The sequence below is a fragment of the Amblyomma mixtum genome, chromosome 3 (assembly GCF_055824585.1).
Source record: "Amblyomma mixtum isolate Tamu chromosome 3, ASM5582458v1, whole genome shotgun sequence".
Lineage (NCBI taxonomy): Eukaryota > Metazoa > Arthropoda > Arachnida > Ixodida > Ixodidae > Amblyomma > Amblyomma mixtum.
The window spans coordinates 311,550,033-311,564,305 of record NC_143014.1 but is presented as its reverse complement, the minus strand read 5'-3'; the positions used below and the strand labels follow the sequence as shown (position 1 = coordinate 311,564,305).

The window sequence follows — 14,273 nt, the reverse complement described above, 5'->3', positions numbered from 1 at the left end:
CCCCCTAAGTGGCGGTGGTCCTGGCTGGAGGACATGTGCGCTCATTTATGCCGACGGGTTAAAGCTGGTGGCACTTCGGACCCTCCCATAGACTTGGCCGGATGCTCGAAGACTTCTGGGCCTCCTGTGGAGCTTGAGAGGGTTCCGAGCGTTGCAGCCCCAAACAAAGGGCTGGGCGCCAAGCCGGGGTGTTCGCTAGTACCTATTTTACCGGTAGGTAGCCGGAAAACCCGTGACAGGCGCGTCCCATGGCCTCGGCGGACGCTCAACGATGGTGCCGTTCATTGTCGGGAAGCGGCGCCCACTGTCCTCATTGGCAACGGTGCTAAGAGCCACTGCAGCCCCCTTTCGAGACGTTACCCCTTTGAAGGGCAAGCACCAAGCCAGGAAACGTTTCTATCTATTTGCCGCCGCGGTGGCTCAGTCGTTATGGCGCTCGGCTGCTGACCCGACAGACGCGGGTTCGATCCCGGCCGCGGCGGTCAAATTTCGATGGAGGCGAAATTCTAGGGCCAGTGTACTGTGCGATGTCAGCGCGCGTTACAGAACCCCAGGTGGTGGAAATTTCCGGAGCCCTTCACTACGGCGTCCCTCATAGCGTGAGTCGGTTTGGGACGTTGAACTCCCATGAACCATAAACCGTTTCTATCCATTAGAATAACCGGTGGCTCCCGGTGGCAGTGGGGATCGAACCCAGCCCCCTCCGAATGCGAGGCGGATTCTCTACCACAAGGGCACTGCTTCGGTGGCTTCTCAAAAGCGCGCACCCCTGAAGAAAGACGGGCGCCAGGCCGGGGAAAGCTTGCACCCATTTTTACCAGTGGGTGTCCAGCGGTGGGTTTGAAACAGCCACCTACCGCAGCCGAGACGGGCCCCCTGACCACTGGGCCCCACCACCATGTGACCTCTGACGTCGAAATCACGCATGATTCGTTGCGAGGGTTGCGACGTCACAGGTCCTTGCGACTTATGGGGAATTACTGTCCCTCTGACACTGGGGCTCAAGCTGAAAGGGAAGGCTAATGCTATCGAGTTAAAATTGGCAGATATATTCTGCGTCCACATCGAATGTCCCATGGCTTCAGGCTTCCTTCTCACAGAGCAAAGAGGTTCTCAAGAGCACCCTGCTGCAAGCGACGAGTCAGGAGACAAAGTAAAATTTTGAGAGAGGTCTTCCCACAGCATGAGGCCAACCTGCAAGGTTACAAGCCAGCCACGTTTTCTGTGAGGCTGCTTAGGGCTGTGAAATCACCAGCTTTTAAACTTTTTTACTGCCTCTTGCAAGAACTTCACATGACCAGAGCAGGCACTGATGGTCTAGTCTGCCTTGCTAGGGCTGGCAATGCCTCTCTTGCTCTGGGCAAAGTGAAAGGGCGTGTCAATTCTGTCAGTGTACTCTGCCGTAAATTTTGCAGTCCCAACCAGTTCTCCAGAGCAATCATGGCTAGCAGTGCCATTGACACACTCGCTCGGAACCTGTGTCGCGATCTTCACCTTCATACCGATAAATAGGCATGTCGTAAATGTGGTCATCAGTTGGTTTTATCGCCAATTTCGTTCGAATTAGCTCAGAGCACTTGAACAACTGAGGATATATTTCAATTGTGTAACATCATGGCCAATTACAAGGATGTGAGGGGCACTAAGATTATTTCTTGTGCACTTGATCAAATGTGGAGTATCAAACAAGAAAAATATCAGTGCATTTGGGTAATTATGCCAAAGGAGGATACGTGCGCTAGAATGAATTCAATTGTCGGTTGGAGCTGCAACCTACTAGGTTTTACCAGGCTACCACATAACTACCACCTCAACTTCTTTCGTTTAGATACTGTACAAGCATCATTCGAATCCCATTGTCCTGGTGCTCGGCTTGGCGCTCGGCTCTTCTGGGAAGAAATGCTTGCAAAAGTGCCTTTGGTCACCTCACCCTCCCCCATTGAAGTATCTACCTGCGAGGGACCACGATCCGCCTCGCGCGGTAAAAAGCTCATCCGTGCTGAAAAAAAGTTCTATGATGCAATACCCTCATAGAGGTTTCATCATAGAATGTCATACAATTTTTATGATATTCTATGACATCTCTATGATGACTGTATGTTTTTACAGAAATTTATGACATTTGTATGATAATTTTCTATGATTGGTATGATAAATCTATAATATTTGTTTGACAAACTCTATGAGTTTATTGCATCATAAAACTCTTTTCAGCTGGGACTGTGGCCCCTTTTATTGAATGGAATGGAAAATGAAGGGTTACGCGCAAACATGAACGTACTTCTACACCAGAAACGCCAGACCACTTCTATCGCACAAGAAAGACGAAACAAACGATAAAAGTCGAATATTAACCGAAGCAAAGCCCCAACGCTCGAGGTAGCCACCACTGCAGTGAGTTTGAATAGGGGTAGTAGGTAAAAAAAAAAAAAGATCTGAATTTTTCAGTACTGAAAACGTCTTCCGCCACCGAAGCAACATGACGGAGCCACAAAAGGACCTCCTATCGGCCTGTTGAAAAAAAAAAAAACCTTCTTAAGGAACTCAGTATTGAGTTCAAGGTTATAAACTTTCAGTGTACGCCCCGTGTGCTCGATTAGTAATGGCCTATGGGCGTGTCAGCAAAAGATCTCCCTTTCCTCTCTCCGCTTTCTCTTTCTTCCTGCGTTCCCTCTCCTACCTTAGGGCAGCATACAGGGCGTCGCCTATAGAACCTTTCTGCCGTTCCGTTCTTCTTTGTCTCTATCGTGCAATTGTCGTCAGTGTCCCATCTTGCACTGAGTGCGACACGAAAGCGTCTTGTCGGCAAATGGACAACCGTTATTGGCACTACAGGTTTGCAACAGGCAGACGACCTAGCAGCGGTATAGGGCCCCCTCCACAGTGCGTATTCGAGCAGGAGCCTTCGAGTTCTCTGCGCATGCACTGTGGTACCGAGTGCTAGCACCCGGTAAGTTTCACACATGTACTGGACAGCCGATCTTCCACAGGTCTCTACCAGAGTTAAACCTGGTTATGACGTTATAACGAGCTATAACTAAAGAAGCTGTGAACAAAGAACTAACAGGAAGAACGAAGGAGACGCTATTCCGAGGAAATTTCAACCCTAGCTGCTAAAACACGTGACTGTAATTAAAAAAAAAGCGACGCCTATAATTAAGCGATTTCAGCGCGCCATGAGCTCCGTTCTAAGGAAATCTAACTGTTTCCGACCGAAAGTAAGGTTGGTTGTCACCGAAACGCCCACGTATTGCATGCGCTATAAACGCAAGGCCATCGACCACATGCAGGGGAAGCTACGTGACTAATCGCGCGCATGGCTCCAGCCTCCCGCGGTCGTGCGGTACGGGATACGGTACGGAGCGGGCGGTACGAGGCGCCCCTCCCGCAGTGCACGGGCTCTGAGCACCTGCGCATGCGAGCAGGAGCCTCCGAGTTCTCTGCGCACGCGCTCTAGTACCGAATGCTAGCACCGGGTACGTTCCACACATAGACTGGGGAGCCGCTCTTCCGCAGGTTTCTACCAAAGTTAATCCTCGTTTTAACGAAGCTTTCAGCAGCAAAGTAACTAGAATTACAAAGAAGACGCTATTCGAAGCGAATGGAAACCTTAGGCGCTAACATGCCTCGTAAATTCAAAAAAATAACAACACTTATAACAAAGCGATTCTGCGCCCCATGAGCTACGCTACGAGTAAGCGTAACTGCGACCGATACAAGGAACACTGTAATCGGAACGCCCGCGTCATGAATGACCAGCGACCACAGGGTAAGTGGCGCGACTATGCGCGATAGTTTGGAAACATGGCTGCAGCCTCCCGCGGTCATGCGCTCGACATGCAGCGCGGTCACGCAGTACTACACGAAGGCCCCTCTCAGTGGCGGGTGGTCCCGAGATCCCGGAGCACTGTTTCCCACATTCGAAATGGAGAGGCAGCATTGGTCACTCCCGACGTCTCGACGCTTCGGTTATGCCCTGACTGTACGAACGACCTTGGCAATGAGTGACACAGGTGGAGAACAGACAAGTACTCGCGTATTTCCTTATCTCTCGTCCTGAAAGACCAATATCGCCGATCGCTGCGTCCATCACATGAGCAAGCCAGGACGACGCCAATCTCTGCTTGACGGGGAGAATTAAAAAAAAAATGCTACTGTATATAGGTACGCCTTAAGCGCAGCGCACTGTTCCGAAAACAGGGAGTAACACCTGGGAAGCTAAAACGTGACACAGTGGCTATTCGTCTGCGCAGGAAATGCTAGTTCCCTCACCAAGAAGTGCTCCTTGTGTTGTAGGCTTAACTTGCACCGCCTTGTCACCCTGATGCGGATAAGAAAAAGGATGACCAAAATGGAAGAGAATTACACCGTCAGGAGGAGCTAACCAGTGAATATGCGCTGATCTAAGAGGCAAAGCGCGTTCGTATCGGTCTCTAAAATTTTGCAAGACTGCCCAGGAAATAAGAACCAAATCTTCACCGAGTCCCCACTGAGGCGCACGCATATGCCCCATATGCACGAATGCAAATTTGCATTCGTGCAGGCTGAAGAAATGATGGACGCTGGCTTTGCCTTGTGCGAGTTCACTCGCCAATTCACACTTGCCGAAGCACGTGGAAAAGGGGTCCAAAAAAATTAAGGGCCTGCATATTTCAGCTGTTGTCACGCACGCACGCGCACACACACACAAACACACACCCACGCACGCACGCACGCTCTCTCTCACACACACACACACACGCACACACACACGCGCACACACGCACACATAAACACACACACACAAACACACACACACAAGCACACACACACAAACACACGCACACACAAACAAGCACACACACAAACACACACACATACACGAAGACACACACAAACACACACACATGAACACACGCACACACACAAACACACACACACGCACACACACAAACACACACACACAGAAACACACACGCACGCACACACGCACACACGCGCGCGCACACACACACACACATCGCGCGATGTCAGTGCTCGTTGAAAAACACCAGGTGGTCGAAATTGCCGCAGCCCTCCTCTAAGGCGTCCCTCAAAGATAACCTGAGTCGCTTCGGGACGTTAAATGCCATAGAACGAAACATACGAGGTCTGTTAGAGAGGTATCTGACCTTTGGCCGTAGAAAAAAAACTTGCATAACTGGAGCGTTGCAAACCTAGTCACCTTCAAAGTAGTCTACTTGGGACTCCACACACTTCTCCCAGCGGTGCTGCCATTGTGGGAAGTATTCCGAAAAGGCCCCTTTCGGAATGGAGTTTAGCTCAGCTGTCGTTTCAGCCTTAATGTTCTTCATTGTCTGAAATCTAGCTCCTTTCAATGGCCTCTTGATTTTGGGAACCAGCCAGAAATGGCAGGGCGCCATATCAGGAAAGTAAGGCGTCTGTTGAACTACAGTAGTTTGGTTTTTCGCCAAAATAGTCTGAATTAAGTGCGAGGAATGTGCAGGAGCATTGTCGTGATGGATGCGCCACTTTCCTGTTGACCTCAACTCCGGTTTCTTGCGCCGCACAGCATCACGTATAGCAACGGAGGTCATCCCTGTAGTACTCTTTGGTCATTGTTTGACCCTGTGGAGTGCGTACTCGTGGTCTGCCACACAGAGGGAGTCAAAGAAAGCAGTCAGCATCACTTTCACATTGCTGCGCACTTGGCGGGCCTTCGTTGGTCTTGGTGACGTGAAATGCTTCCGCTGTGACTACTGGAATTTGGTTTCCAGGTCGTACCTGTACACCCAAGACTCGTCACCAGTGATTATGATTTTGATGAAGTCAGGGTCACTGTTTGTGGAATACAGCATGTCCTGTGAGACTTCAACACGATGCTGCTTTTGCTCCACCGTGAGCAGCTTCGGCACGAATTTCGCCGCAACTTTCTCCATGGCCATATCTTCGGTGATAATGGAATGTGCGGAAAAATTGCTCATGTCCACCTCTTCCTCAATTTCTCGGATAGTCACGCGACGGTCCCGCATCACCACAGCGTTCAGTTTGGCAATGACCTGGTCATTTCGGCATGCTGATGGCCGATTGGAGCGTGGCTCGCTCTCCACCGATGTGCGGCCATCTTTAAATCAATTGTACCATTGCTTAATCTGTGTGATGCTCATAGGATAGGATAGGATAGGATAGGATAGGATAGGATAGGATAGGATAGGATAGGATAGGATAGGATAGGATAGGATAGGATAGGATAGGATAGGATAACTTTATTTGGCTCTAGCACAAGTGTTTTTTTATATGGTCAGATGAGTCCATCCGCAACGGTCGGTTGCCCCTATACCAGGGCTCCGCTGGATGCTGCCGTCAGCTGAGCTCGCCGTATCAAACCGATCTGGACATCGCGGCAGTCGCTGGAGAGCAGACCCTCCCATTGCTCAATACTTGGGTTTTGTATAACTGGGACGATGTCGACTTTTTGACATGCCCATGTGATGTGATACAGTGTAGGTTTTTCATGGCACCACGGACAATTGTGTGCGTAAAGTGTGGGGTGAATTTTACTTAGTGTGTTTAGATTTGGATATGACCCCGTTTGAAGTTGTCTCCATGTGACAGCCTCTTCTTTGTTTAAAGATTTGTGCGGTGGTGGGTACCGCATCCTGCTGCCTTTGTAGTTGTTGAGTATGGCCGAGTATTCCTGAGGTACTGGCAGGGATTCCTCAAGGTCGTTGACGTTGGATGCTCGGCAGTTAGTATATCCTCGAGCTATCCTGTTTGCCTCTTGGTTTCCTGCCACCCCCGTGTGCCCCGGTACCCAGATGATCTTATGTTTGATCGGCTTGTGTGGTTTTGCATGTGTTTGTTGCGTCTTGCAGTCTACAGAGAGGAGTATGCGGAGCGCTCTGTGACCGACTCTGCCGCAAAGATAGTTGCGGCAGGCTGCTTGTGAATCAGTAAGAATTGTCAGTGACCGCCCAGTCCGATAGCCCTCCGCTGCCGCTAGAGCGGCGGCCGCTTCTTCAGCCTCAGCTATCGTGCAGTCTTGCAGTGAGGCGCTGGTAATCTCGTGTAATTCCGAGTTGAATACAGTTGCCACTGCGTTGTTGGTGCCTTGTCCCCTTGTCATGGCATATGTGGCAGCGTCGACATACACTGTTGTATCCTGGGATGCGTGTGTTTTCTGTAAGCGGTCGGCCCTTGCCTCTCTTCGGTCTTTGTGGAGGTTCGGGTCCATGTTTCTTGGTATTGGTGCCACCCTGAGCGTGCTGCGGTACTCATCGGGGATCGTTTCAGTTCTCAATATTTCTCGAATTTGTTCGGTGTAGCCCAGTTTCTTTAAAAGAACTCTGCCTGTGGGGGTCTGCTGTAGTCTGCGCATTTGGTCAACATGCTGCGCTTCCTGTAATTCCTCGAACGTGTTTTGCAGTCCCAAGGCTAACAGCTTTTCAGTTGAGGTGTTATGCGGTAGTCGAAGCGCGGTTTTATACGCTTTGCGCAAAATCGCGTCCGCCTGTTGTATTTCACTTTTGATATGATTGTAGTACAGGAGACTGTATGTCGCCCGGCTGACCACTAGGCTCCTGACCAGCTTGAGTGTGTCTTCTTCTCGCATGCCATGACGTCTGTGTGAGATGCGCGTAATCATGCGGGCCACTTGGAGTGTAGATGCCTTTAATAGCGCAAGGGTGTGAGTACAGCGTTGATTTGACGGTATCCACATCCCTAGTACCCGTATGAGTGTCTTCTCTGGTATTGGTTCTCCTTCGAGGTAAACTTGTAGTCGAAGTTCTTTACTGGTAGGGACTGTTCGGCTCTGTTTTCCTCTCCAAACCCGTAAGAGCTCAGATTTTTCGGTCGAGCATGCTAGCCCTCTTGCTTTGATGTAGTTTTCAACGCAGGTGGCCGCTTCTTGTAGCCTATCCTCTTTCTCTCCGAGTGAGCCAGTGTTAGTCCATATTGTGATGTCGTCGGCATAAATGGCATGGTGAATGTCGTCGATTTCTTTTAGTTGTTTCGCCAGTCCGATCATGGCCACGTTGAATAGCGTGGGTGAAATGACCGACCCTTCCCACGAAACACAAAAAGCGCTAATAGACGTCTAAAAAAAGTCTAGGAAAAAAAAGCTTCACATCTAGAAGAAGTTTCACCTAAGCAGTTTTTTAGACTTAGACGTTTACTAGCCCTCTATTAGCTCTGCTAACGCTACGCTTGTATACGGCTAGAAAACTTCTGAGGTAGAACTTTTCTAGAATTTTTTTAGACGTTCCTTTTTTTCTCCGAAATGGGTGCCTGTATTATTTTACGCATTTCAAGACTGATTTTAGTGCTGCCTTTAAACCCTCTACAGCTTTAAAAATGTTATAGCTCATTTTTCTGGTATACACCACTCAAAAATGAACTCAAAACTGATTTGCAATGACCCGAACAATGAGCCCACATTACAAGGGATGTATGGCTGTAGTAATGAGCCACAAATGCATGTGCTAGCACACTTTTCAGTCACTGCGTTACTCTTTATTGAATCCAGTGCATATACACCTACACAAAAAAAGAAAAGGATCAGGAAATTAATGTTAGAAGCCACGGAGGAGGTAGCTTCACTGGTTTGGCTGACGTTACAACGGTAAGCACTTGGATCGCGGGAAAATGTCGAGCAGCAACCAATTGTTAAATCAAAAATTCATTCGGCCCCGGGCCTTGTTCACAACGGATGCGTTGATGAGCAAGTTGCTGTGATGTGGATGGCACTGAAGAGCTCGCTAGGTGTTACAAAAATCGCTTTTCTTGCAAGGAGGATGCCAACTAGACGGTAACAAGGGGAAGTCAAATCCAGCTCTCTTCAGCAGCCTGCAGAAGTGAAAAATATTAGAGTAACCAAAAGCACAGTCAGTCAGGTGCATGTAGAATGGCCAATGAGGAGTCGGAAGCAAATAAGACCAGGAAATGGCACGGAGTGACAGCACAGGCAATAAAATAAGCTAATTAAAAACATAGATGTATATGATGTCACTGCAAGCGGCATTTCAGCAGAGTGCTACGGCTCACCATAAACTCAAGAAGTCAATCACTGTGGAGGCCTTTAACAGAAGCAAAATCCAAACAGCGTGCATGGACACTGAAAGCCAAGCAGTCAATAGCAAGTGCACTGCCTTACTGTGATGCACACTGTACTCATAGAACCTCCTAAGCTGCATCTTGCAAACAGGCTTTCTCTTACCTGCAAGATGTGGCTGAATCAAAAGTGGTTGATGTTTGACATCTTGTACCGTCGCATGAAAACATAGCAGCGATGCTGCTGTCCTGGTAATGCCTACATCACTTCAGTATACACCAGAGATGTGTTAAATCTTGGACCTTAACTTGACAGCCACACAGGGCACATCTGAAAGATAAGACAAATAAAAGTGCGCGTGTATAAGGTTCCTAACACTGCATTGCCAAAGAAGCCCTTTCTAATCTGTACGATGAAGCTCAAACAGTGGGCAAGAGATTACTTACACCACTGCAAGAGATTACTTACACCACTGCAAAAGAAGCATTAGTCCAGATTCCCACCTCAGAACTGAAACAATCTCCAGGCCAACTCGTCTGAACAACCAAGTACAAGGTGCTGCTATTAATTTGCGTGAAACTAGACCAGGTCCTTGCTCCTCTGGCCAACAGTTGGAGTTCTAAAGGACAAACAAATAATGGGGCTTGTGGAATGAACATTAGCAAAGAACCTAGACCTATACAAGAAATCATGAAGTGAAAGAAAAGGTGTCAGCTGCAGAGCGTGCTTACCAAAACTTGAGAAGTTGAGCAGGCAAGGAGGTCCTCTGAAAACCACAGTTGAACAGCCTGTACCCAAAACGAAATGTACACAGTGAAGTAGGGACAAGGCCAGCTGTGCACGGTGCAATGGTTTTCCAAAAAATAAAAGCCGCCATGCCTGCAAAGAGCCGTAGTACTTCACTGCAGTGTCAAACAGCCTACACACATACAGAGCAGCACCACTGAGTAAACTACCTTTGTGCCGGGGCTCTCAATCGCAATGAAATAAAAGCTTGACGCAGTTAAGATAACCAAAGCCTTTTTAACGCGAGTTTCACTGACAGCAATCACAGCAAGGAGAATTGGAGCACACAGGTGGCCAGATGAGAGTTCTTGGCAAGAATAAAGCCCTGCCAGAATGCAGTAGAGCACAGACTTTAATCAATGTGTAGGAAAAAATTCGCGCCTTATCAAAGTACGCTTAAACAAAGCTGGTTGATTTGAAGCTTTGTCACGTTCACCTTGTCATCGCCTTGGTAAAGAAAGCAACTCGCATGCGAGAGCAGCCTAGCTGTATCCACTTAACAAAAGCTCAAATACATGCAAATGCCCTGTTTTAATACATTCAATGCTGCACTTTGGTATGTAAAACACTGGCTGATACTGTTTTGTGAACCAAAGGTTCAATCAGGCGCGTTAGTGGCTTAGCCGGCAAAGCCGACACTTTCACCACAGAAGGTTACTTACTTTTGCGGAAAACGAGGCTCACATCTCAGAGCAACACTGGTAGTAAACGATACCACAGAAAAAGGGGAGAATGCAAACTGCAGCGGCGTGAAGTGCCAACCAGCGCGGAAAAAAGTGCGCACCGAAATGTACTACAACGTGCGCAGCATCCGCTTCGCGCGCGTAGCTATCGCTAGCCTCTGCAACGCCAAATGACCAAATGAAGTACTAAATTTCTAAACGTAAAAGTAAACAAATCATCAAAGAACGAAAAAACAAATTGAATCTAATACTTTCATGTAAAACTAAGCACTTGCAGCTTCCACTAAGATTTTTTTCTGCTTTAAACGGTTAAAACCACTTTGGCAAACTATCCTGCATCGCCACCGTGCGGAGCCACACCAAGCAGCAAGCTGCGGCGTGACTCAAGATAGATTATTGCCTCCAAGATACGCCGCCACGAAAAGATAGCGCGCGGGTGATCTGCGCGATAAATTGCGCGCGGCGAAGGCGGCGGGAAGGCGGCGAAGGCAGCGTGCGCTGCGCCTGTCAATCCGCGTGCTGCCGCCAGCTAGCCGAGGCGTAACAGAGGCGTTCGCAACATGAAGCAAATTTTTTCACTCGCGTAACTACCGTCGGCTTTCAGGGCCATTATATGTTACCTAAATCCAGCCTTACGAGTGGCGGGTTAGCTGCACTCGATGTGGAACGTGATTCGGGCTCCGTAGGAGAAAACGCGTTTTCTGTGTTCGAATACAAAGAGCGGTCTTTGCACCGGCGCGCCTGCTCTTCGAAACGTCAAGCAGGAGAGCCATCTAATTTATGTGCCGTGATTTACAGCATGTTTAATCCACGGTGGCAACTCTGCTGATTACTGGCGCATCTCCTTGACGTGGTCTCAAGTTCCACGTGTTAGAAACAAGTCTAGAAAACATCTGACTACAGATGTTTCACAGAAGTTTCGCAGCAAACGTCTGACTGCAGATGTTTAAGAGACGTCGCAGAGGAAACTTCTTCTTGTCGACATCTATGAGACGTTTGAACACAGCGCAAGACGTTTGTAGTCATTTGAAGCTGTTCCGAGACGTTCGTAAGACGTTGTGTGTTTCGTGGGTTGAGGTGTTCCCTTATTAGGCGTTCGAAACTTCTCGGACCGAAGTTCTCCTATACCGATGGTTGCAGTTCTGTTTGATAGAAATGCTTTGACGAAGCTGTGAATCCTGTGCCCGCAGTTCAGGTTGTCCAGGCCCGTAAGGATTGCTTCGTGGCTCACATTGTCAAAAGCCCCTTTGATGTCTAGGGCCATTATCACGTTTTCTCCGTCCCTAGGAACGTTCCGAAGAACAACCTTTATATAATTGGAGGAGTACGTCTTGAGCTGATAATTTTGCTCTGAAGCCGAACATGCTGTGAGGGATCAGTTCGTTGTCTTCCATGTAGTTTTGAAGTCTCTGCGTTACCACTCGCTCGTATAGTTTTCCCAGGCATGACGTAAGCGAGATCGGCCTGAGGTTTTCTATCTGCAGTTTCTTGCCTGGCTTGGGTATCATCACCACTTCGGCATGTTTCCACTCCTCGGGGACAGTTTCAGCTTCCCAATGTTTGTTGAGGAAGTCTGTCAGTTCAGCGACCAGCGCATCGCTGAGGTTGCGGATGAGTGCGTTGTTTATTTTATCCGCTCCCGCGGCCGTATTTCTGGTGGTGTTTCGCATGGCCGCATGGACCTCTTCTCGTGATGCTCATAGCATCGTCACCGAAAGCCGTCTGAATATTCCGAATGGTTTTCACTTGGCTGTCGCCCAGTTTATGGCAAAATTTGATGCAGTAGCACTGCTCCAGTCGCTCCGCCATTTTCCTTGCAATAAAAAACCGACGAGAGCACTGCGCACTGCCTCACTCAAATGCTGCTTCCCAGCGACTGACGCTATCGGCAGGCGGGAAAAAATTCGTGCATGCGCACGAAGGTTCAAGGTCACCTGATGCAAGCGCGTTTGTTTCATATCCATCAGGTGTTCGCAAAAAAAAAATAAATTCGGATACTTTTCTAACAGACCTCATATATCGTACGGGAGCGCTGTAAGGTGCGCTCGGTTTCCTTCTCGCGCTTAAATTCAAGGCAGTCAATCCGCTACAACAGCGAGAAATATGACCGCGTTTTCGAGTAAAATCATTGAATTAAGGAACAATAGTTACGGAGATTGCGTTCATTGACATACGCGATTAAGGCTGTCAAAAAAAGGGCCACAAATGGGGTCTACCGCACAAGGCTGATTTAGGTTGTTTCAGGGCAGAACGATCGTGATTGTGAAAGCAAAGGTTTAGTCCAGGACCCTTTTCCCAAGCACTTTATGTCCACAAGAGCTTAATACCAGGCAGGGGGAAAGCTTGCAACTCTTAGAAAAGAGGCTGGTACCGGGCTTATACATACAGGGTGTTTCAAACTATTCAATACATATTTTTCTGTGAAAAACCGTGAAAGACATGTCTTTGCGGTCTGTACACGTCGATTATATGGGAACGCGGACATTATTTACGTAATAAGGTGGAACGAAAGACGAATAATTAACTAAGATAAACTGATCAACTGCTTAATTTTCGGTTTTAGGGCAGAAGATTTCATTGAGAAATCCATGGATTTCTATACAGAAGGCAAACCAGTTTATAACATTTCTTAATTAGCATTGTGCTTCGAGATACGGAGCGTAGAATACACGCGTTTGGTCTCTCGTCAAGTTGGCTTTCTCACACTACATTTTTGTGAAATGGCGTCGCTGTACGTGGTATCGCAACAGTAATCACGTGCCCATCATCTGCGTCCTTAAGGCGTAAACTGAGTCCGCATTTGATTCAAGAAACGCCTATTTTATCAATTCGCAACGTGGGAAAGCCAGCTTGAGGAGACCTGAAAAACATTTTTTTCACTTTTGATATCTCGAAGCATGATGCAGTTTCTGGATTTCAAAAACGGAGCTTCACTTCGATTTTGACGGCCTTCAATTTCGTACTGTAACCTGGCGCAAAAAAACTAAAAATTAAAAAGTTAATCAGTTGAGTTTAGCTAAATACTAATCTTTCATAGCGCTCCATCAAATATATAATGTCCGCATGCGTATGAAATCAAATTACACCGCACGGCAGTACCTTTCACTGATTTTTAAAGCAAAATCTGTCTTCAGAGTTTGAGTCGGGTTGGCTTGACACTTTTGGTAACAATGCATACGTTCCGCACCCGGTCTCTTTTCACACGGCAAAGATATGCGCCTGCCGAGTTGATCACACAAACATCTGAGACAAGCGCGCTCATAAACTGGCGTGTGACGGCGCGAAGTTAGTCGTGTTACGGAATAAGTGGAAAGGCGCTTGCTCGCCACGTACCGTGTCCGGTCACCGCAGCTCTGTGCACACGTGCCCCGGCGGAGTTATTGTTTTTTTTTGAGGAGTGCTCAGCGCCCTGGTCTTCTGGTTTATGTAGCTGTCCATGATGCAACAGTACTCAACGTACTGCTTCATGATATGCTCATCACCTTAGCATTGGGGAAGGTACCATGTTTAAATGCTAAAATTTCTAATGTAGGGTCGTAGCTCGCATGAGGGACAAACGCAGTCACCAGAAATAAGCGACTTCACGCAAGCACTAGTTATAATAGTACAAGTACGCTATTAAGGCTAATAAAACTGAAAGGAAGCACTGAAACTAATTACTCTTGTATACTGTGGACCTAATAAGACATAGTCATACGTGCGCTCTTTTAGTTTTCCAGGCAGTCTTACGTTCACGACACTTTTGAAAATTCTCCTTAATGGATATCAAACGG

At 47.9% G+C, this 14,273-nt stretch overlaps 1 long non-coding RNA gene across 2 annotated transcripts; it reads right to left on the bottom strand.

Annotated features, from left to right (window-relative positions):
• Positions 1 to 8,886: 8,886 nt before the first annotated feature.
• LOC149355613 (uncharacterized) lies at positions 8,887 to 10,650 on the bottom strand. Of its 2 annotated transcripts, XR_016289739.1 has the most exons (4): positions 10,480 to 10,650; positions 9,763 to 9,910; positions 9,500 to 9,650; positions 8,891 to 9,361 (listed from the first exon to the last, which is right to left on the bottom strand). It is a non-coding gene; the product is annotated as an uncharacterized LOC149355613 (long non-coding RNA). The 2 variants fall into 2 exon arrangements; XR_016289738.1 differs by having other exon boundaries at positions 8,887 to 9,650.
• Between the last annotated feature and the right edge of the window lie 3,623 nt (positions 10,651 to 14,273).